The sequence below is a fragment of the Microtus ochrogaster genome, linkage group LG5 (genome assembly GCF_000317375.1).
Source record: "Microtus ochrogaster isolate Prairie Vole_2 linkage group LG5, MicOch1.0, whole genome shotgun sequence".
Taxonomy (NCBI): Eukaryota; Metazoa; Chordata; class Mammalia; order Rodentia; family Cricetidae; genus Microtus; species Microtus ochrogaster.
Genome location: NC_022031.1, coordinates 51,543,318 through 51,565,181, shown reverse-complemented (window position 1 = coordinate 51,565,181; position 21,864 = coordinate 51,543,318). Strand labels below are relative to the sequence as shown.

Genomic DNA, 21,864 nt, shown 5'->3' with positions numbered 1-21,864 from the left:
TGTCCTGGAACTAGCTCTTGTAGACCAGGCTGGTCTCGAACTCACAAAGATCCGCCTGCCTCTGCCTCCCAAGTGCTGGGATTAAAGGCGTGCGCCACCACCGCCCAGCTTCACTATAAATCTTTATCAGAGTTAACACTAATAACCACCCGACAGTGTCTAAATTACACTGTTTTGAGGTTTCCTCTACCAAGGGAATTCATCCAAAACTCTCCACTTTTGCCTCAGGCAGACTCTTCTGACAAGGGCAAAAGGCAACCACACTCTTGTTCTTTGCCAAAATATCCCAGGACAAGCCTCTAGGTCACTTACTAACATTCTTCTCCTCTGCAGCCTCTTGAACCAGGCCCCCAGAGTTCAGATCATCCTTGGCACCACTGTCTTCCATGCTCCTACTAAATGCCCATTAAGCCCCACTTAAAACATTCAACTGCTTTCCTACTCCACAGTCCCAAGTTCCAGATCCCTTGAAACAAAAACATTGTCCAACCTCTCACAGCAATATTCCTGTCCCTAGTACCAACATCTGTCTTAGGGTTTCTATTGCTGTGAAGAGACATCAGGACCATGGCAACTCTTTTAAAATACATATTTCTCTCTCCCCCCTTCCTTTTTTACATTCTGGCCTCAGTTTCCCCTCCTTTCTTCCTAGCCCCTTCCTCACCTCCCTTCTGCCTCCCACCCCAACTCCTCCTTCATTTCTGTTCAGGAAAGGTCGCCTCCCATGGATATCAAGTTGGAGTAAGATTAAGCACCTTCACTCATATTAAGGCTGGACAAGGCAACCCAGTATGAGGTATAGGGCACCAAAAGCCACAAAAGGGTCAGTGACAGCTTCTATTCCCACTGTTAGGAGCCCACAAGAAGATCAAATTACACAACCATAAGGCATATGCAGAGGGCCTAGGTCAGTCCCATGCAGGCTCCCTGATTGTTGGTTCAGCTTCTGTGAGTCCCTGTGAGCTCAGGTTAGTTGGTTCTGTGGATTTTTCTTGCACCACAGCAATCCTTATATAGGAAATCATTTAATGGAGGGTGGTTTACAGTTTCAGAGGTTTAGTCTGTTATTATGGCAGGACATGAGGCCTGCAGGCAGACATGGTGCTGGAAAAGGAGCTGAGAGTTCTACAACTTGATCCACAGGCAACAGAAGCAACCATGTGTCACACAGAGCATAGCTTAAGCATAGGAGACCTCAAAGCCTCTCTGCCCCCGCCCACAGCGACACACTTCCTCTAACAAGGTCATGCCTATTCCAACAAAGCCACACCTCCTAATAGTGCCACTCCCTAGGGGGGCATTTTCTTTCAAACCACCATAATCATTTTGACCATGTCTGTGAAAGTTATCTTAATAGAGTTCTATATACTACTTTATAAAATTTGTTTAGCTATCTTAAGATGACACTATGCTACCTATAAATGATGGCCCCTTGTTTTTAACCTTTATATCATTTAATTTCTTTCTCTTACCTTCCTGAGTTGGCAAGGGGCCAGAGTTCACTGTTGAATGTACATGATGCAAGCTGTCTTTTGTTACTAACCTTAAGAAGAGCTCTACTGAAGGATTACTAACAGGAGTGCCTCTAGACCAGCTTGTTGGTAGCAATGCTTGATTTTGCTTTAAGAAATTCTTCCAAAACTGTAATTGGAATCTTCATATTCATACTTAATTTTTCTTTCTTTCTTGACTGTCTTGCGAGAAGCATTCCTACCCTCTGACTGTCTTACCCAATAATATTTTGTTTTGTCCACCTTTCCGACCCTTGCTTTGTAGTTATGTTTACCCTCAGCTTGAAAATTGTCGGCACAACACATGCACCTGTGCTCTCACTCTTTGCCTTCCCTTGCTTGTGGGTCTCTGTTGTTTGCTCAGCTAGGTAGGGCGAAGGGATTATCAGTCCCGGGTCTGCTTCTAGCATCTCTAGAGTTATTCACACAAAGATGCGTGATTAGACACAGGCAAATGCATAGTCACTCGGCTTCAGGTTCTAGTTTTCTGCCCTTGTGTACATTGGGAAGCTCCACACGCAGCCCCAGCTTCTAGTGCCCTTTCCTGGAATGTCCTTAGGCCGTGTCTTTTCTATAGAGTAAACTTTTCTTTTTCTTTCTTTCTTTCTTTCTTTCTTTCTTTCTTTCTTTCTTTCTTTCTTTCTTTCTTTCTCTCTTTCTCTCTTTCTCTCTTTCTCTCTTTCTTTCTTTCTTTCTAAAAGTAGGTTGGATTTTGACACCCACTTTTGCCTTGGGCCTTTTAAAACTGAAAGTGTCTTTAGGGATAAGGCCCATCCCAGGGAAAAACACTAGAAAAGCTGAATATTGGGAGATGGAAGAGACCCTTTGTCAAGCAGACTGAAACCCCAAAGGATGTCATTTCCCCAAATTTATTCTTGAATCGATTTCTCCATCAAAGAGGGGAACATTCCAGCAGATCTCTGAGCTGAGAGGTTTGGTTGCACGCTAGTAATTTTTGGTTTGTTTTATTTCCAGAGGGAAGGGAACTCAGAGAGGAAGAGCGAAGTAGGGAGAAGAGCCAGCAAACACTCTGAACCAACGATAGCATCAAAGGAACGGCAGATGGCTCTTCAAACCCCAGTGATGCTCCTCTGTTTACAAGTTTTGGGTCACTAGATAACCTGTGTGCTTTAAGATGTTTCGTGTGTGTGTGTGTGTGTGTGTGTGTGTGTGTGTGTGTGTGATGTGTGCACAGGTGCCCATGTATGTGAGGCCACATGACATCAGGTGCCCTACTCTGTCACTGCCTTCAAATCCAAGTCTTTCACTGAGCCTGCAATTCCCAGCAATCCTTCCATGCTGCTGTGAGTGTTTTTTTTTTTTGTTTTTTGTTTGTTTGTTTTTTGCCACTGCTGAAGAAGCACATGCTACTTAGCAAAACCCAGGAGAGACAGTTTAGCACTAGGGTGACCATCCAAAAAGAGTTGGGGGGCAGGAGGGCTCCAGACAGACATTAAATAAAGTGTGTCTAGACCTCCTCTTCTATTCACATCCAGACAACATCATAGATGTTAGGATGTTTTTGTTTTTGTTTTTGTTTTTCGAGACAGGGTTTCTCTGTGGCTTTGGAGCCTGTCCTGGAACTAGCTCTGTAGACCAGGCTGGTCTTGAACTCACAGAGATCCGCCTGCCTCTGCCTCCCAAGTGCTGGGATTAAAGGCGTGCGCCACCATCGCCCGGCCTAGATGTTAGGATTTTAAGGAACTTATTCAAATACATTTTCCTGGATAAAGACAACTTGGAACATGGCTCGTGCCTGTGATGCCAGCATTAGGGAGACTAAAGGGTTGCTGAGAGTTTGAGACCAGCCAGCCTTGGACACATAGTGCCTTCCAGGCCAGGATGGGCTACATCGTGAGACCCTGTATCACAACAACATGCAAAATCAGAAGAAGACAACTTGGAATTCTGTGAAATACAGTGCCCAGTTGCCATCCTGTTTTACAGACTTGGACCTCACTGGGAACTGGTTTTGATGGTTTAGTCTCGGTTTGGCACTGCTGTGGTATTGTAGCTCACTCTCTCTTTTGTGCCGGACACCTAACCTACTTCAGGTTGTTGACCTAAAGCTGGTTGTGGAGATGTCTCATTCAGACAGGCCTTTGCTTGTCAGCAAGACAGGTCTGTCCAGGCAGACGTCTTGTTTATTTCAGCTTTGGCTGTGGTAGTTGGAATAAGGAAGAGATAAAGCAAGTAACTCGATGTGTGTGTTTATGTGTATATGTGCGTATGTTTATGCATGTAGGTATGTGTATATATATGCATGTATATTTTATGCATATGTATGTGTGTATGTGTGGTGGTGGGCATCAAAACCAGCGCATGCTAGGTTAGCAATCTGCTCCTGAGGTACATCTTTTCACCCCTACTGTCCTGGTGAATACATGTATTTAATGAAGACAGATATCCCTGTTTGAGGTTGGGAAGGATCACAGAGTAGCTAAAGTCGTTAATACTGCAATAGTTGGGATAGAAGCAACTACGTTCCTCAAGAAGGCAAGAGATGAAACCAACATATTAAAATTAATCAATGTGAATGCAAGCTCAGAGAAGCCCATTTATCGTGTGCCTTTAACCAGTGAGGAATGGCTAGCAATGGTAATCCCTTTAAATTATTCTTTTTTAAAAATATTTATTTATTTATTTATTTATTATGTGTACAGCATTCCTTCCATGTGTGCCCGCAAGCCAGAAGGGGGCACCAGGTCTCATTATAGATGGCTGTGAGCCACCATGTGGTTGCTGGGAATTGAACTCAGGACCTCTGGGAAGAGCAGTCAGTGTTCTTAACCACTGAGCCATCTCTCCAGCTAAAATATTCTTCTCATTAAGTATTGATGTTGAGAAACAAAACAGGTAGGGTAAGTAGAAAGAGAAAGAAAATTAAGCAATAAATAGGATTATTATGTGTTTAGTGGTGCTATAGTAAAAGCCCATTTCAATGTATTCTTAGTTCTTTTAATACATATGTATAATACCTGATGGTTTCCTGTTCATCCCAACTCCCTAATAATTTAAGATCAGCCATCATTATTTGCGATAGGATGTAGCTTATATTTATAGGTTTATTTATCACTTATTTTTGTAATGCTGAGGCCCAAGCTCAGGGCTTTGTACTTGGTAGGCACTGTACCTCCGACTAACACCTGCCACAGGATGCGTTTCTGCTTGTTGTCAAGAACAGAGTTGCTGCTGGGTATGACAATATTAGCATTTTGTCATATAATATACTTGTCATATAGTATACTTATATACTTTTTATATTTTAAGGAGATACTTATAAAATAAGTCATAAATTGGTAGAAAAGGAGTTTGGAAAGCAGAGTCTTTAAAAAAAGAGATTTAAAGAGTTTTTAGAGAGGGGGTCTTGGTCATGTAGTACAGACTGGCCTGAAACTCTTCATTCTGTCTCAAGTTTCCCTGGGCCGAGATGACAAGTGGGTGTCACCAAGCCTATGTAGCTTGAACCATACTTTCAAAAAAGTAAACAGCTTTGGATAATAAATGACCAGCTTTTCAGTTCAGCCTTGAGCACTGTGAAATACCACGGACAGGAAATGGCCATGGGCCTTTCAAGTCACAACCTGCTGAAGGCTTGAGAACTTTCCATCCCCCAGGGTCTTATCGATGGAGCCCATCGCTGTTGGCAGTGACCTCTTTCTACCAGGCAAGGGCTTGGCGATCAGATCCATTCTCTCACTGCCTCAACTAGTCCTACTTCACTGCGGTCTGACAACCCTCGATGTCCCTCGGGCTAGAGATGGTTAAGCCTTTTACTCCTAGGCATCTGCTTTTGACGCATGGAGGACACAGCTATGGACGGGGCGGAGAATTCTGATGACCCGGGAAACCTGGGGTGGGGCTGGAGTGAGAAGCAGGTGGATAGGCTGGCACCGAGAGACCTCTCTCTCTGCTGCTGCTCTGTCTACTGAGTCACCTTAGGCTTCTGTGCTGGTACCCTCCAGAAAATGATTCTTAGGCCCTGCTCCCGCCCACACCTCCAGGTGTGCTCCCCCTCCCCCCCCCGCACTTAATTACTCCCTGAAAAATCATAGCTTGCCCTTGCAAAGTTGCACTAGGAGAGCGGAAGAGAAATTTATAATCATAGAGCCAGGGGCACAAAGCCGCAGTCACTTTGATTTGCAGTTGCAAAGACACGGAGACTCATACACCTTTTTATTTTCTTTCTTTTTTTTCTAGCGGCAAAGCCAACCCTTTGGCCTGCAGTTTAGGGCCGCTCCGGTAGAAAGTTTGCTCTGTCTGCAAAGTTTAGAAGTTCAACTAGGAGAAGGCCCACACCAAGTCACCAGGTCTTTTTTTTTTTTTTTTTTTTTCCCGTTTCGGCTCTACTGTTCGGGCTTTTCAAACGAGGGAAAAGCAACAAGACAAAAATGCAGCATGCAGGGAGTCAACCAAAGCTGTGCAAGCGGCTAGGCTCTGGGGTGAGGGCAGGAGGGGGCAGGGGTAACCGGGGTGGGTGTGTCTGATGTGGAGGGTTGGGGGAGAGCACCGAGAAGGTACTGAATGGGAGGCTTAGGCTTCCCTCACCCGCCACCCCCCACCCACAGCAGCTCGGGAAGTTCAGTGAATGACTGGGGGAGGGGACCACAGGAGTTAGGGGCGCAGGGGGAGTCACGCAGGTAAGGGGAGCTGCTGGGGAAAGGCGCCGGGGGCGGGGTGCGGGGAGTTGCTGATTTGTGCAACGTGGATGGGGCAGAAAGCGCCAGAAGGCGGAGGGAGAGGAAAGGAGGCTGGCACCGAGGCTTCTTTCCCTGCCGCCCGCCTGCTCGCAGAGTCCGGGAAGTCGGGACTGGGCGGCAGTGACGCCCCAGGAGTCTTTTTTCCCCTCTGAGCGAGCGCAGCGCTACGCTCATAGCCTCCTGGCCGTGCCCGGGTGAGGCTTGGGCTGGCTGGGCTGGCCCGGAGGCTGCAAGCGCTGCGGAGCTGGACCTAGCAGGTAAAGGCGCGGGCGGCCGGGTGTCCCCCGGCTCGGGTGGCGACGGCCCCGCCTCCCATAGGCGCGCTCGGCTCGCGCTGTCCCGCCACCCGCGGCTTTGTGGCCCTGCGCGTGAGCGCCTGAGAGTGCGCGCGCCCGCGGGCCCGGAGTGGGTGGGTGTGCGCGCGTGTGTGAGGCCGCCTGCAGGAGGCGAGGCTGCCCTGGCCTCCCGCACCAGCCGGTGGAAGCCAGCCGGGGAGGGAAGTCGCCTCAGTGGCCCGGCGGCCCTCCTGCCCTTTGGCCAGGTCAGTGCGCCCCAGGGTCCGTCCGAGTGACGCGTAGGTGGCCTCCGGTTGGTTACCTGGGGTCGGGTTGGGGGCGCGAGAGGGCTGGCGTGGGGCGCTCCGAGTTCCTTGGTGCCGCGTCCCCGAGGACTCAGATGGCCCGGGTTGTCGCAGCGCCCCGCGCTCTGCTCGCTGGTGACTTAGTAGTCCCTTGAGTCTGAGGAATTTAAACTTAACGTGAAGTCGCCTGAGGCTTAGTCAGTACCTGGGAAATGCAAGGCAGGGGAGGGACCTGGCTTTGCCTGAATGGGTTGATCCGCTGTGCTGGCTCCTGTAGGGAGAGTTTACCGTGAATGCTTTTAAAGTTTAGGCTGTTTTTCTTTGCTGCCATTTGGCCTTTGATGTGAGGCACCCAGGGCTTGCTTGCTGCTGCTTCCAAGCTGGGGCCCCGGACTGTCTCTTTTCTCCGTCCTCCTTTCCTCTCCTCCCCTTTTCTTTCTTTCTCCCTTTCGCTCCACGTTTTTCTTCTTTTTCTTTTTAGTTGAAACCTACGAGGAGTTCTTCCGTGTGGGTTTCCAGCGAGTACTGGCTTGTGAAAGTTTCCCTCTTAAGCTATACCCATCGTCATCGATGCCTACTGCTGTCTGCAACCAGAAGGTTAGCTGGTCATTAACGTAGAATCCACTATTCTTTCCGGCAGTGCTGTGTGCTTGTGCTTTTGTGTAAGTGTCCTTTGCTCACCTAACAAGACTGAGAAGTCGGAGGTCTGAGTTTCAAAGTCTTAGAGAAACGGAAGAACATATTCTTCGGTCAGATAGAATGAATACCAAGGAAGAGGAGTCAATTAGGCTTAAGGCTATGTGCATCGCAGTGAACTACATGAACACACCGCTGTTTCTGCCCTTGGTTCTCCAGATGCAACATTATGAATAATAATCACCAGGGCTCTAGGTATATGAAAGTCGTATTTTTTTTAAAAAAACTTTTATTTCCCCCCCTTTTTTTGGTCTTGAGTGTTAATTTGAGGGAAAAGAAATGCAGAAAGAGAGGAAAGCTGCCCGAGGCAGGAAGGCTAAGAAGTGCGGCTGCAGAACTGGGCCTTGTCCTCAGAGCCCCCTGGTACACAGCGTCCCCTAGCGGAGCAACCCGGGCCTGCTCTGAGCTCCTGGTCATGGTGTCCATTCTGTAAGGAAAAGGACTGGGTGGGATGATCTTTGCTGTTCCACCTATCTCTCCGATAACTGGGAGCTGGTGGTGATTGCGGGGGACTTCTCAATGATAGAATAATTCGAGCGGGAAAATGGGAGCGCAACAGAAAGAAAACGGGGAAAAAAATAAGAAAGAAACCCATCATGCAGGGGTGCTTGGAGGTAAGGAACTTCCAGTTTTTCCTTTCTTTGCCCACGAGGGAACCAGTAATATGGTCTTCTTATTATTACAACCCGGTGAGGCTGCTTAAAGCTGACGTCAGGACCAAGTGATCCTTGATGTCCTGTCTGCAGGGCATCAAACACCTGCCCACTGTGCTCCTGCATCCTCAGCTCAGGAGAGGGGCTGTGGCCCTCCAGAGCTCAGCATCCATCCCCGTGGGTGATGGGTAAGAAGTCACAGAAGTGAGAATTTAAGTGGCAGCATTTTGGAAACTTCTGTTTTCATTCAAAGCTAGTACTTTCCAGAATGTAATTTGATTTAGTTTTTCAGATTGTATCACAGATGTCGGGTTTTAGAGAATCGGCTCTGTTTGCCCTAGTGGGACACTGAAGGGAAGAGTAAATCCTAGTTGCTGAGTCTTTGGGCTCACAAGAACAGTCTGAAATCTATGATTTCTAGGGAAAAGGATTGCTCCAGATGCTTGGTAGAAAAGTTTGTACTCCGTGCTCACTTCGCTGGGAAGCTACAAGCGAGCGGCGCATAATATCTTTAGAAGTTTAGTTTAGGGGCAAATTTTTAATGTTGTGCTTAATGTGTGGTCGCCCTACCCCCAGTGTCTCCTTCCTTCCCTCCTTCCCTCTTATCCTTTCTCCTTCTCCCCTCCCGCCGTGCCCCCTCCCTCCCTCCCTCCCGCCTGCCCTCCTTCCTTCCCTCCCTCTTTGCATCCCTGCCTGCTCTCCCCCTGCCTCCTTTCTTCCCCTCCTTTCTCTCTCCTTGCCTTCGTCCCAACTTTCTGCCCTTCGTTCTTTCCTTCCCTTTTGGCTCCCCTTTCTTCCTCCCTTCTTTCCTTCCCGCCTCCCTTCTTTGGTACCGTCTTGCCTACACATGTGAGGTACATGCTTTACTTTGAGGGTGAGGTAGGCTGCCCTGAAAACTAACACATAAAGCCAGCTCTGACTTTGCCCACGAAGTCAGCATCTTGCTTCTGTCTGCTTTCTTACCTTCTGCAGAGCAGGGTAATTCCAAGTCTCAATTGTGTTAGCCTTTAAGTAGCTGTTATGGGTGGGTTAGACTGTTGGGAGCGAAGGAGAAAATTATAATCCAACAAGCAACCATTGAATTCTTGTTGTAACAGGTCCAGAGAGGATGAGGAGAAAGTTCTTAGAGGGAGCTGAAGTGCAGACGGTGGGAAATATGGATAACCATGGTGTAGATAGTGAAGAGTGTAGCTGTGTCCTATTGGTTCACTGTGTGGTCACGGAGAAGTCTGAAGAACCTGGACAGGCCGGGGAGCCAAACAGCCGGAAGAATGGCCCATGTCTCCAAAATCAGTGGGGAGAGTGAGGACCTCTCAGAGGTGGCTGTAGTCAGGGTCCTTGGTGATGAAGAAGGCCTGGATATTATTTTAAGATGCTGTGCTGTGACATTATTTAGTCCTAAGATGCATGAAGCCCCCAACTCGGACTGCCTAGCAGCAGGGTGGAGGTAAAATGTTTGGGAGCTGATTGAACGAGTGTTCTCTACGTTCAATTGTAAGCTCGTAGCTAGGAAGGTGTGTGGCACCATCGCCAGTTTATTTCATGTTATCATATAAAGTGACTGGAACAATCCGTGTGTCATTTCTTCCCCCCTTTACCCCCTCCAGACGATAGCTTCCTTTTAGGTCAAATGGATAGCTTCCTTGGTCAAAATGGATGAGGCCCGTGGGTTGCACAGGGCCTCGTGGGGCCTTCTGAGCGTGTGTGTTCAAGCCCCTCCTCAGACACAAAGCTGTGCATCGGTGGGTGCTTTTCCTGTTTGGGGAACAGCTTGCGGGTTAATGCTAATTTAAACACAACTCTTCTCCACACTGGCATTCTTGACCCTGTTTATATTATACATAGCATCTTAACCACAGTGTGGAATATGTGTAGTACAGACGAGAGAGCCTTGTTATTAGCGCAGAAATAGGGCGAAAGACTCTTTTAAAGAACCGGGAGGTGTAGAGCCCTAGAAACCCTCTCTGGCGCTTGATTTCCAGTACTCCTAAAGAAGTGCCCTGTGGAGTGACGTGCACGGATTTTATCTTCTCATCTCTGAAGCAGTTAGCTCGTTATATCTCAGGGGAATCTCAGTGGAATTCCATCAAGGGAGCGAGGACCCCTCTCCTGCCCGCTGCCTTTTGGGTCACTCCTGGGAAAGGCTGAGCTTTTCAGCTGCAAGTCAAGCTGATTTGGGTAAAGACTTTGAGTTACCCTTGAGTCTCGAATGCTAGGCTGCCTAGGAGACTGATCACTAAAAGACATTTGGTTAGTGTTTGTGATCTTCTGGATGCAATTTGAATGCCTGAACCTTTTAGTAACGTTTAATTTGTTCATTTACTTATTTTTTAAAATCTTCAGCAAGGTGTGGGGACTTAGGCTTGCAATGGTTAAAAAAATCAGCTAGTTAATTAATTTTGGTAAGTCCAAGGCTAATGTATTTTATTTTAGGGTTCTCAATGGGTCACTTTTTTTTTAAGTGAGTGGGGGATCGTATTGAAATTTCTCGGCTCTTTGTTTTAGTAAGTTCATGCATAATGGACTTTATTTTAGGATTCTCAAGGGGTCACTTCTTTTTTTGTTAGTGAGTGGGGGATGGTGTTGACATTTCTTGGCTCTTTGTTTTAGTAAGTTCATGTATTTATTTATTTAGTAAGTTCATGCATTCATCCTTACACTACCTGGTTGCTGGCACAGAGCCAAAGGAATTGTATCACTACCTGGACGTTCTCTCCCGCCACCCCACCGCTGTTACGGAGGCTTTAACCCTGGAGTTCACATGAAAGCCAGGGCTTCCCTCCCCGCTCCTGGAAATGAAAGGGAACTATTTTAATGCACCCATGGATTTAGGTTATAATTTATTTTCTTTTTGTGGTGCCGTTTTAAAAAAGTGATATAATAACAGGGCAGACTCTTAACTTTAGTCCAGCGCTAAAACAAACATGTGTGAGCCTGAATGGGTCGGGGTGTGCTTGTGGTAGCGTAGGGAGAAAGGAAAACGCTTTCAAAACCAGTCTCTTCTTCTGAAGGGGAAAGAGAAAGCTTGGCTATTGGCATGTAGCTTCGGATCTCCATCCGCTGAAGTTGAAACTGTCACTTAGAGGTTGTTTTGTCAATTGTGGACATTCTATGTGCCTGTGCTTCCAGGGTGCAAGTTGTCCTGGGGTGCTACGTCAACTGCTCCCCACAGCAAGTTGGCCATCTCCCCTCTTTATTTACTCCAGACCCCCCTTTCCCTTGCTCTTGTGACAGGGTCTTATATGGTAGCTCAGGTTAGCCTGAGCCATGAGACGCTGCCTGGCCTCTGACTCATAGCAACCCTTCCTGCCTCAACAACACCCCAAGGGTTTGGATAAGCCACCACCACACTCGGATTTCCTTTTTTATCCCCCCCATTATCTAAATTTGAAAATAGACTAGAGTAGTCTTCCTGTCAGTGTGCTACATTCAGGTTTCTTTCCCTGTATCCCAGCGGTTCTCCCAACTCTTGGTTGAATTTCTGCCCCCAGTGAAGATAGTCCTTGCTCTTTGGAGGGAGATAGATACGGGGCAGGGGAGGTCAGATCCTCTCGAGCCCAGAGGTATGTAACTGACTGTTGGTGCAAATAGGTCTGCGCTAAGAACCAGGGATGGACAGAAATGAACAATGCAAGATCCCCACCACCACCACCACATCCCCAACCAAGAATCCAGTGAGGGTTCCCAATGATGGGTTCTTGGGACTCTGAGAACATCAAAGGCAAAAGGTCAGGGGACACCTGGCCTTCGGAGTCAAGGGTCAAAGCAGTGGAAGTGGAAATGCTGAAGATGGGGGAGGAACCGTAGATTAGAATCTGGAAGGACCCTGGGAGACTAACCAAACCTGGGGAGAACAAAAGAGATGAAGCTGGAGGGAGTTAGGGGCCTGGAGACTGAGCTCTGCTGCATTGGGTAAGTCAAAGGGCTTTTTTTTTTTTTTTTTTTTTTTTTTTTTTTTTTTACATCTGTGAACTAGGAGCACGTACTGATATTATTTGTTTCCCAAGTCTACTTTTCATTCTTCACGTCACCCCATCTATGGCTCATTCAAACATCCCAAGTACAGTGGGAATTAGTTAATTGTGCATCTACGCCTGGGAGTCAGTCGGGAACAAGCTATGGAAGGCCTAGTCTCTCTTCTGCCATGGAGATGGCGTTCCATCGCGCTCTCTCTCTCTCTCTCTCTCTCTCTCTCTCTCTCTCTCTCTCTCTCTCTCTCTCTCTCCACTCCTTCACACCAGGATATCGCACTGTATAGCTCAGGCTGGCCTTCAACCTGCAGTTTTTCTTTCTCTGGTTCCTAGGCGCTGGAATCACAGTTGTACACCGCCATGACTCATTTTTTCTGTCATATTATGTGACCAACTGAAGGCTTTCTGAAATGCCTTTGCTCAAAATCGCTTTTGAGTGGATTCTTCTGTTTCAGCAGCTTCTTCAAAGTCCTCTCAGTGTTTCCCCTGGGTGAAGGAGGCAGAGCCTCCGATTTATAAACTCAAAACAGTTGACCGAGATTTACCTGTAAATGTAGAGCCAGACACAGCCGTGCCTTGTCTGTAGCTTGCTTCCGTTTCCTTCCGGATAGTCCTCCTTCTGACCCAACTTGTGTTTGAGTGTCTACGCTCAGTTTATGGCTGTCTTCCTAGAAAATTTCAAGCCTGGTGTTTGACTTTGATGGTTTTGGTGAGATCATCTAAGATACAAACATTGTAGAAAACGTCCAACCAGAAGAGAGGCACTGTGCGCCTTTGTCAGTGCAGACAGTTTTGTAGTGGTCCAAACCGTACACATATGTCCAAAGTAAGAGGTGTGATCTTTGCCACTTCCACCGCGTCTCTAAGGTAGCTGCTCCGTCATTGATTTGTCCTAAAGCCTTCTGTTCTTGGCTTGATTGCTCAAGCCTAGATTGCTGGGCATCCTTTGTTTGCACACACGATGCATTTTCATACATTTGTATGTAATCACACCAATATGGTTCCATTTGTCTCTCTTCCCCCTGGTCTTGGCCAGGCAGTACCCGAGGTTGCCATCAAAGGTGACGAGCAGAAGCCAGAAAAACATGGCCTCTTCTTGCCTACAGCCCGACTTCATTCAGGAGAGTTCTTGTCAATGATTCCAGAGACTGTTATGAAGTGGGTGTGGGGGGGTGGGGTGGGGAGGAGGAACAGAAAACCATTTCCAGCTGTGTGACACTCAAGATGAATAATGCCATTGCAGGGTGTGTTCTTTTCACAAGGGCTCTGCTGCCCCTGGGTCTCCTCCAGCCACGGGGGGGGGAGGAAGGGCGTCTGGGAGCCTTTTGTGAGTGGAAAATGCAGTGCCAGGGGAAGGCCTGTACCCTCCTGTGGAACGGAGACAGGTGGAGTTATTCATTGGAGGGCAGGTTTCCCCGTGGGAGCGGTCAACAAAGCCGCCCTCCCCCGGCTCCTTAGAAGTCTAATCAGGGCACGATAAGGATGGTGTGCTCTCAGGACGAAGGAGCACAGCACCGCTAAAGCAGGATTGCCTTTTGTTAAGGGGCCGCCTGCCTCTCCGGACTCTGGTTTATTGGGGAAGGATTGTTGTCACATCAAGAAAATGAAGCTTTCCTTCTGCCCCTCTGTTCACTGCAGTTCCACGGAGAAGCCCCTGCCCTCCTTGTTGAGGGGACCCAGACAGAACAGTTCAAAGGTTAGGGCAGTCAGACTGACGTTTCCAGATTCAGCAACTTCTGCTTTCTAGTCATTTTTATCTGAGATCCCGTCAGTGAACGCTCAAGCATCTGATATCTTAGAGGATTCTGAGTCCTCACGCACGGCCGAGAACACTTAGGAAGAGAAATTCAACAGCAGACAGAAAAGCCCGGGTCCTGCTCTCAATTAGATTATAAACATGGAAAGACGCAAGCCAAGGATGACTCAGATCAGGCAGCTAGTGATAAATACTCCAAACCAAAGTTTAAACAGAATTCTCCACACACTTCTGAGGGTGGAGGGAGAGCTCCCTCTGCCTTGGAGTAGATGAGTGATTGGCATGGCAGCTGGGTGCTGGTGTCAGGCCCCTGGCTAAGTTTATTCCATGCCTAAGAATAAGAAGAGACACCAAGCAGGAATGCGTGTGAGCGACAGGCTTGGGAAGATGCCTGGAATATATGGCTTCTGACAAGCGGTGCGGGTGTGCACGGGCCTGTCTTACAGGCTGAAGAAGGCACTGAACTAAAGTGGTTGCTATGATGCTATTGCCAAATAAGACGCCAGGGTACCAGAGGGTTGCAGTGAGGTTTGCTCGTTCTAGATATGTCTACAACTACGGAGGCAGGTGTGTTCTCCTGGGAGCTGGAAATCTGGATACAGAGCTTGCTGTGTTCAGGAAGACTCACAATACATACGTCATGATTTATTAAACACCACTGAAATATATGTGGAAAGCTAGTGAGAACTTTCAAAGTTAGAGGATGTATTCAGACCTGGGATATGTCTTGGTAAAGTGCTTGCTTAGCCCACGTGAAACCCTGGGTTTGATCCCTGCCAGGGCACAAACTTAAGTGTGGGATGCGTGCAATCTAGATGTAGGAGAATTCCTGAGCGTTCAAGGTCAGCCTGGCCTGCAGGAGACCCTGTCTGGGAAGAGAAAATCTACAATAATGGTTTACCAAGGACAAGATATAATTTTGGTCTTTGAGTGTTTTTCTCTAGTAGAGAACTGAACGCAACCAGGCATTCCTTGAGCATACATCATGGCTTCTCTTGATGGTATGGTTCTGGGTGGGTGGCTGAGACCTATAATTCCTGTTGCTCGGGAGGCTGAAGCAGGGGGATCTCACGTTCAGGGCCTGCCTTGGCCCTGGAAATAAAATATTTCCTATCTGATGGGGTAAAATTCAGATGATGGAGTGAGTTCAAAGCTGGCCTAGGCAACTTGGACAGAGTCTCTCATTGAAGTTAGAAGGGGATCCGGGTGTAGCTCGGTGGTAGAGCAATTGCTTAGCCTTGTGTGGGGCTCTAATGTCAGTCCAAGGCACCACCCAAACCACCCAAACCCAAACCCCAAACAGGAAACGGTGTGGAGTTTGGCATGATATTCTGCGGCGAACACAGCTCTCACCCCAGCCCCAGCAGTCCTTCCCAGTTAGGATTGTCTGAGAAATATTTTTTAAATTGTTGGGAGATTAATGGTGATTTGGGGGCTAGCGGAAGGAACAAAGCAGTTTTAATTAGCGCTAGAACTTGCTGTGGGACTCCCGTTGCTGTCATGACTAAGAAAGGGCAAACTGAATCCTCGGAGGAACTTGGAAATCCCAGGAGCCTAAAAGAGCATTTTGAGAAACCCCAGCAGGCTCCCATGGAGGTTCTAGAAAAATCTAGTGAACTGCTTCATTGCGGTAAACAGTAGGACTTGGTCCAACTCTGTTTTGTTTTGTTTTTTTTTTAAACCTGGATTTAAACAACAACAACAACAACAAAAACGCTTTTCTGAATAAGATTTTATTTCTACTTTAGATAATTATGTTGTCATGTCTTCTACATTTTTTGATAGAGCTAAGATAAATTGTTTTTTTAAGCTGTTACGATTCTTTAAACATGTGCATATTTCACGTGGTAGTGAAAGCAGGGCCCGCATTTGGGAATACTTGGGCTGGAGAGGAGATTCATCTGCAGTCTCACTGCTCAGTAAAGTCTTCCTGATACTGGCCATGGTGGCTCACACCTATCATCCTGGCACTTGGGAGGTGGAGGCAAGAGGACCAGGGGCCCAAGGTTATCTGCAGCTATATAGCAAATTGCAGCCTAACCTGGGTTGAATGAGACCCTGTTTTCAAAACCCAAATCAAAACCAAACTTCTCCATTGCATTTTGGAATAATTCCTTGCAGTTCTTAAACTATTAGGACCTACTGAATATTTAATAACGTTTTGCTTTGTAGCTAAACTGTCGATGCAATCTATGAAAGTATTTTATATTAAATGTCCAATGATAGGGAGGATAATCACTGCATGTGATAAGCTCCATATTTAATTATCACCTTCTATCTCTGCTTATCTCTCTTTAGTCTCTCCAGGGCTTGTGTTTCCTGGCCCATTGTTACCTGCTATTGACATCTTTATCCCTACTCCAAACAGTCTCTACACCTGAGTTTACCTACACAAGGACCATGGCTTCCAGGGCTTTCTGTTGACCGTTGTCTCTGTTGGGAAGTTTTTCTTTCCAGCTATCTAAACGGATATTGTCACCATGTCTTTACTCAAATCTCACCACCTTCTCAGCGAGGCTGAAGCCATCTCTAGCTCCTGCCTGTAAAATAGAATGATCTTTCCTGTGTGTCCAGCTTGCCTCATAGTCCCTTCTTCACTGTATTTTTGACTTCTTAGTTGAGGAAAAAAATACTTTTTTTAAAAAAAGTTCTCATTTTGTTTTCTGATGTTTTCCAAGTGCTCTCAGCGACACACAGCAGAAAGTTTTTCGAATAAAAAAAAACTTGAGTGAATGAATTTAATTATGATAATTAATTACAATTAATTATGATAGGTAAACAAATAAATACATAAAGAAATGTATTTGTGGTTGTTGAGCATGCTGTAATAACTCAGATATAGCCTTGACTTCATGATGTTTACAGTTCAGTGGAGGCGGGGATGGCTTTTGGGGAGCTCACTGTAGCTTTAGGAAAAGACAGCAAAAGAGGCAAGGCTGCCATTGTTTCTGAGATGGAGAAAAATGGGCCTGCGACTTGAAGGCTGAGCTAAAAGAACTGAAAATGAGATGTGGGGGGTGGAACAGGAACTGGGGGGGGTGATGAGGACAAAGAAAAGTGGGTTCCTGGAAAGGAAAATAGGACTCAGCTTTTCATGTCTTGAGTTGAAATGAAGTCATTGGTTTTAAATGATGAGATTATGTAAGGGTAGGCATTTGTCATACTTATTGGTATTTTTGATGGACAGAGCTTCATTTTGAATACTTTTTTTTTTTTTGATTTTCAAGATCAGCAGTATTTTCATTTTGAACTCTGCTCATTCGTGAGGGAGTAGGGATTTTCCACTTGAAAGTGGGTATTTAAGCCCATGGAAGTAGCTTCAATTCTGTGTCTGGCAGATGATGACTCTGTGGACTGTACGCCTAAATTCTTTGTTTTATGCTAATGCTATTTCCTGCAAAATTTGAAACAGTACAGCAGAATAAATGTTCGCTTTGGCATTTGTCTTCATAGAGGGTCCTTTGGGAGGCTTAGCAGGGCTCCTCTGAAAGCTGCTTTATTGTAGATGCTCTATGCGTGTGGACGTCCCATGGCTGGTTCTGTTGATTCTCGTGAGTGAGTGTGAATTTTATAGTTTTTACTTCTTGGGGATTAGGGTTTCTGAGCCTGATTTTCTTTAGGTGCTAAGTACAGTATGTGCTTATTAGTTGAGCTGCAGTACTAATATTCATAAACTCTAGATTCTGTTAGCCTACTTGAGCTGTTATAGACCAATAATGCCCTGTTGGCATTTGGGTGTTTCTACAAGTGGTTCCCTGTCTCTCTGTCTGTCTATCTCTCCAATGTCAACTACTTTCTGACAATTTCCTTGTTAAATACATAATGTGAGTTACAGTCTAAGCAACCCTTTGCATTAGGAACTCTTTTTTTCCGCTCAAGTTAATGTTGCTATTTTTGTTCTGTTGTTGTTGCTTGTATCTGAAATGCCTTCATTTGCAGGTCTGATTTTAAACTTTGCATGTTATTTATCATGTATTTTCCTGTAAGCAAGATTGAACTGGATTTTGTTCTGAGATACCTCTCGACAAGGAAACATTGCTTTTATGTTTATTGTTATAATGGATGAAGGGACCTCAGAGTCAGCACAGAACACACCCAAACACCAAATTCTCAGCACAAAGGAGATTTAACACCCTGGAGGGCCCAATTTTGGAGGGGGTGGCTGCCTCTGGATCAGACAAAGACAACAGTAGGGGTCTCTGCTGGAGTGGTTTTTAAGGAGAAAAAGGGAAGCCTGTGCTAGGATGAGTGGTTAGGTCCTGGTTGGACGGGTTAGCCAGTGTAGCCAAACAAAGAATTTTGACTGTTAGACCTTGGTGATCAGTTTCGGGAATGAGTTAGACATAAGGAAGTGGAAAAATAAAGAAATTGATCTTATTGGTGTATTAGCCACCGTTACAGTTACCTTCATCGATGGGTTAAATCACATAAGATGTCTTGTACTTGATCTTAAGCTGCTAAAAAAAAATAGGGCAATTTTATATTGTTCTGCCTAATGTATTTCTTGGCCTTTCCTTTTGTTCTTGTCTTTTTCCATGTCTTGTTTGTTCTGTACATCTGCAGCATGGTGAGCTGGACACATCTGGTTACTGCTTGTTTAACAATATGTCTGTAAGTTTCTCTCATTGCATTGTCATTGTTCAAATAATAAGTTTCAATTTAACTCTGACATCCATCAAAGAATTTTGTGGTTTTCCTTTTCAATTTTCATTCCTCTTTTATTTATGCTTTTCACTTTATAACTCCTATGTTTTGTTTATTTTGTTTTTTTTTCAAAGAAGCTTTTTATTAGAACTCTTGTTGCAGTGAGCTTCAAGTCTGACCTTGCTCTAGGATCTGTTCCAGGACCCTCTCTTCCCTGTAAGATACCAAAATGCATGAGTGCTCAAGTTCTTATCTAAAATGGTGTTGTCGATGGGACATACTAACCCAGATCCATCTCCCTGCATGCTTTAAACCAGCCCTGGACTTCTTAAAGACCTGGTAGTCTACGCACATCAATTCCATATAAATACTCGATATATTGTATTGCTTTGGCAATACTGATAAGGAAAAAGAAATGTTTGCGTATGTTCAGCTGAGATGTAGTTATTTATTTTTTTTCTTGAGTGTTTTTGATCCACGAATGGTGAGCTGCCCATCAAGGTGGACATTAGGTTTCCATTTCCTATTTGTCACGCTGTACAGCGATGTTGAGTGTATCACTCACACCTGGCTGCGGTGGGCGTGCTGAGGAAAGAGGTCCTTATCCCTGGAGGTGTGAAGTCTAGTGAAGAAGGATGTTGGCCCCCTGCTCGCAATGCATAAATGCAGATGCATCCATCAGTGCTAGAAGAGAAGGCACGCCGAGCCTCATTTGACACTGGAGAGATTCGGGAGTTCCTGGGGATGCGCTGTGTCTGCAGCATGAGATGGGTTGACTCTGCGAAGTCCTGAGCTGCTGCTTATGCTTGGGATTGCACAGGCATGGAATACAAGAATGAGGGAAGGAAAACGGGAGTTAGGAACAGGTGGGAGGCAAGCTTTTGATTGTCCTTTTTTTTCTTTTTGTGCTACTTGGTGAAGTCCCAGTGTGTAATTCTCCCTTTCTCCCTTAGCACATTTCCAATAGGGATAGAAATGCCTTTTTTTTTTTCCCCAGATGAGTGTAGCTGCTGTGGAAACAGTTGTGCAGGATAGCCCTTTAGCATCCTGCTGATTAATAGCTAGCATGTACTGATGGCTTGTTCTGTGAGAAACTGGGCAAAGCCTTGCATAACCCTGTGGTGCAAGTAACCCTGGTCGGATTCAAAACACCACTAGATAAAGTAGTTACCAATGTCATACTTTTCCGTAATCCATAGGAAAATGGAAGAGCAAAGTTAAGTCTTTGATTAGTGAAGACCAGATGGCTGGTTATTGAATAGCTTCTTGGTGGTTTTCATTGTGCAAAAAAATTTTATTCTGCTTGCTCATTGTTTCATATTCACATTGCTTTGCCATGGTAAAAATTTTTACTACTTTAAAAAAGCTGTGTCAAGAATTAAAATATTATACATTAGAAATTTGTAAAGCACATTTGAGACCGAGAGGTGGGAAATCAAGAGCCATGTGCCGGCTCCCACTGCTGCGCCCATGGCCATGTTCTGGCCTTTCGAGGCCCTGCCTTCTCAAGTTAAATAGAGGATTCGAGTCATGTTTGAACAACTCAACCAAGTTTATTGTTTGGTGACTCTGATTTTATTTTGTCCCTCCACTTAATTTTAAAGACTTTGCTCTGTACTATTTAGGTAGCCTCGCCCAAGAAGCTCTAGCTGATGTTGGGAGACTCCTATGCATTTTTTTCTTTCTGTGTTTTGGGAAGGTAATTCTCCAGTGACTTTAGCTTGGCCTCTGGATTTAAAAAGCTGTTTTCTTTTCATTCCTGAGGTACAGGGAACATGGAAAAGTATGATTATCTTAGATTTATTTGTTGATGCTTGCTTCAAAAGAATGTAAAATATCCAAATTGCGAGTTATTGACATTTTGTAAAACCCATCAAAGAGTGTGCATTGTGACTTCCCAGAGAAGCATAAAAGAGATAGGGGATTGGGGAGGACCGCTTTCAGGTTTAATGATGCCCGAGTTTTAGTAACATTTTAGAGGGATGAGCTCCTATTAGAAGCAGATAAAAGGTATCTGGCAAACTGGTTTTTCCTTTTCCCTAATCAGCTCTTTTGTGTTGAGATTAACAACTATATTGAAATATAGCTATGTTTAAAGGGTAATACTCGATAACTTGATATGGAATGATGACTCCAATCTTTCAATACTCAACATACCCAACTTTACCTGCTCATGTATTTGTGTGGTTTTCTTTTTGTTTGTTTGTTTTTTGCTGGACACCTACGGCTCACTTTTGAACAAATTTGAAGTATATGAGACTATATCATTATTGTTATTTTGAGACAGGGTCTCATATAGCCCAGGCTAGTCTTGAACTCACTGTTCAGTAAGGATGACATTGAACTCCTGCTCCTTGTCTCTGCCTCCCAGGTTCTGTACTACTGTGACCATTCATAAATAGTATTAGCTATGGTCACTGTGTTACCCCCATCAGGTCTGCAAAACTTAGCAATCTCACAACCAATACTTGGTAGCCCCTGGTCACCATTTGCCCATTTCCCCCTCTAGTGCAGCTTTTCTTACCAATGTGCTAAAAATCAACTGATTTAAAGATGTCTAAACATCATTTTTGTCTTTCAAATCATTCAGTTTTCTACATTCACATATTTTAATATAAATATTTTATTATATTTCTTTTTTATTATTTAGAAATTGAGGGGGAAAATAAGACATAGGCCTTTTATTTAACTCTACCCAATTCCTCATTTAATAATCAATATTTATCCTGGAAGTCCAGGCAACTGAGGATTTAGTGTGTGCTTGGGGCTGATTCATCTGCTTGTATCCCTGTTTGCTGTTGAGTTTTTTCTCCTTAGTCTGACTGATACATGGAAACCAGACAGGGCTCCAGGCTCTCAATCTGAAACACAGGTATAGGCAGTGTTTGGGATTAGATGAGGTGTTGGTTCATGCAGGTACTAGGCATGGGTGTTGCTTCAGGCTAATACCAGAGATAGGTTGGTCCAGGAGGGGGCAGAGACATGTGGTTAGCTCAGCCTTAAGCCTTAAGGCAGAGCCAGGAAGAATTCAAAGCACCCCTGAGAGAGTCCTTCTGTGTGGGTCTGAGAGAAAAAGCCGTGTAGATGGGAGACTAAAGCTTCCTTAAGAAATGTCATTTTTAGAATTGGAAGCAGCCGGTGAATGTCTTGGTTTCAAGTGATCTCAACCCCGAGCCACGTGTTAGGCAATGGATATTCAAGAAAAGTCCCAGCTACTTAAGCATCTGGCTGTTCCCAAGGAGAGGGCCACGGGATCCTCATCTGTTGAAATAGGAGCAGCGGGGCTGCGTCCCCGCACCCAGCCGCCCACATGGCTAGCTTATGCCCCAAAAAATTACACGGAAACTGTATTC

The 21,864-nt window shown here is 45.5% G+C and overlaps 1 protein-coding gene across 2 annotated transcripts in view; it reads left to right on the top strand.

The window, feature by feature from the left end:
* The first annotated feature begins 6,666 nt into the window (after nucleotides 1–6,666).
* The window catches only part of Lpar1 (lysophosphatidic acid receptor 1), a 115,560-nt gene continuing 100,362 nt past the window's right edge, over nucleotides 6,667–21,864 (top strand). Inside the window, exons 1-2 of one of the 2 annotated variants that reach the window (XM_026786780.1) lie at nucleotides 6,685–6,752; nucleotides 7,273–7,388. The gene's annotated coding sequence lies outside the window, so the exon portion shown is untranslated. Of the gene's footprint in view, nucleotides 6,753–7,272; nucleotides 7,389–21,864 lie in introns of both variants that reach the window. The other variant, XM_026786779.1, reaches the window with a different exon arrangement.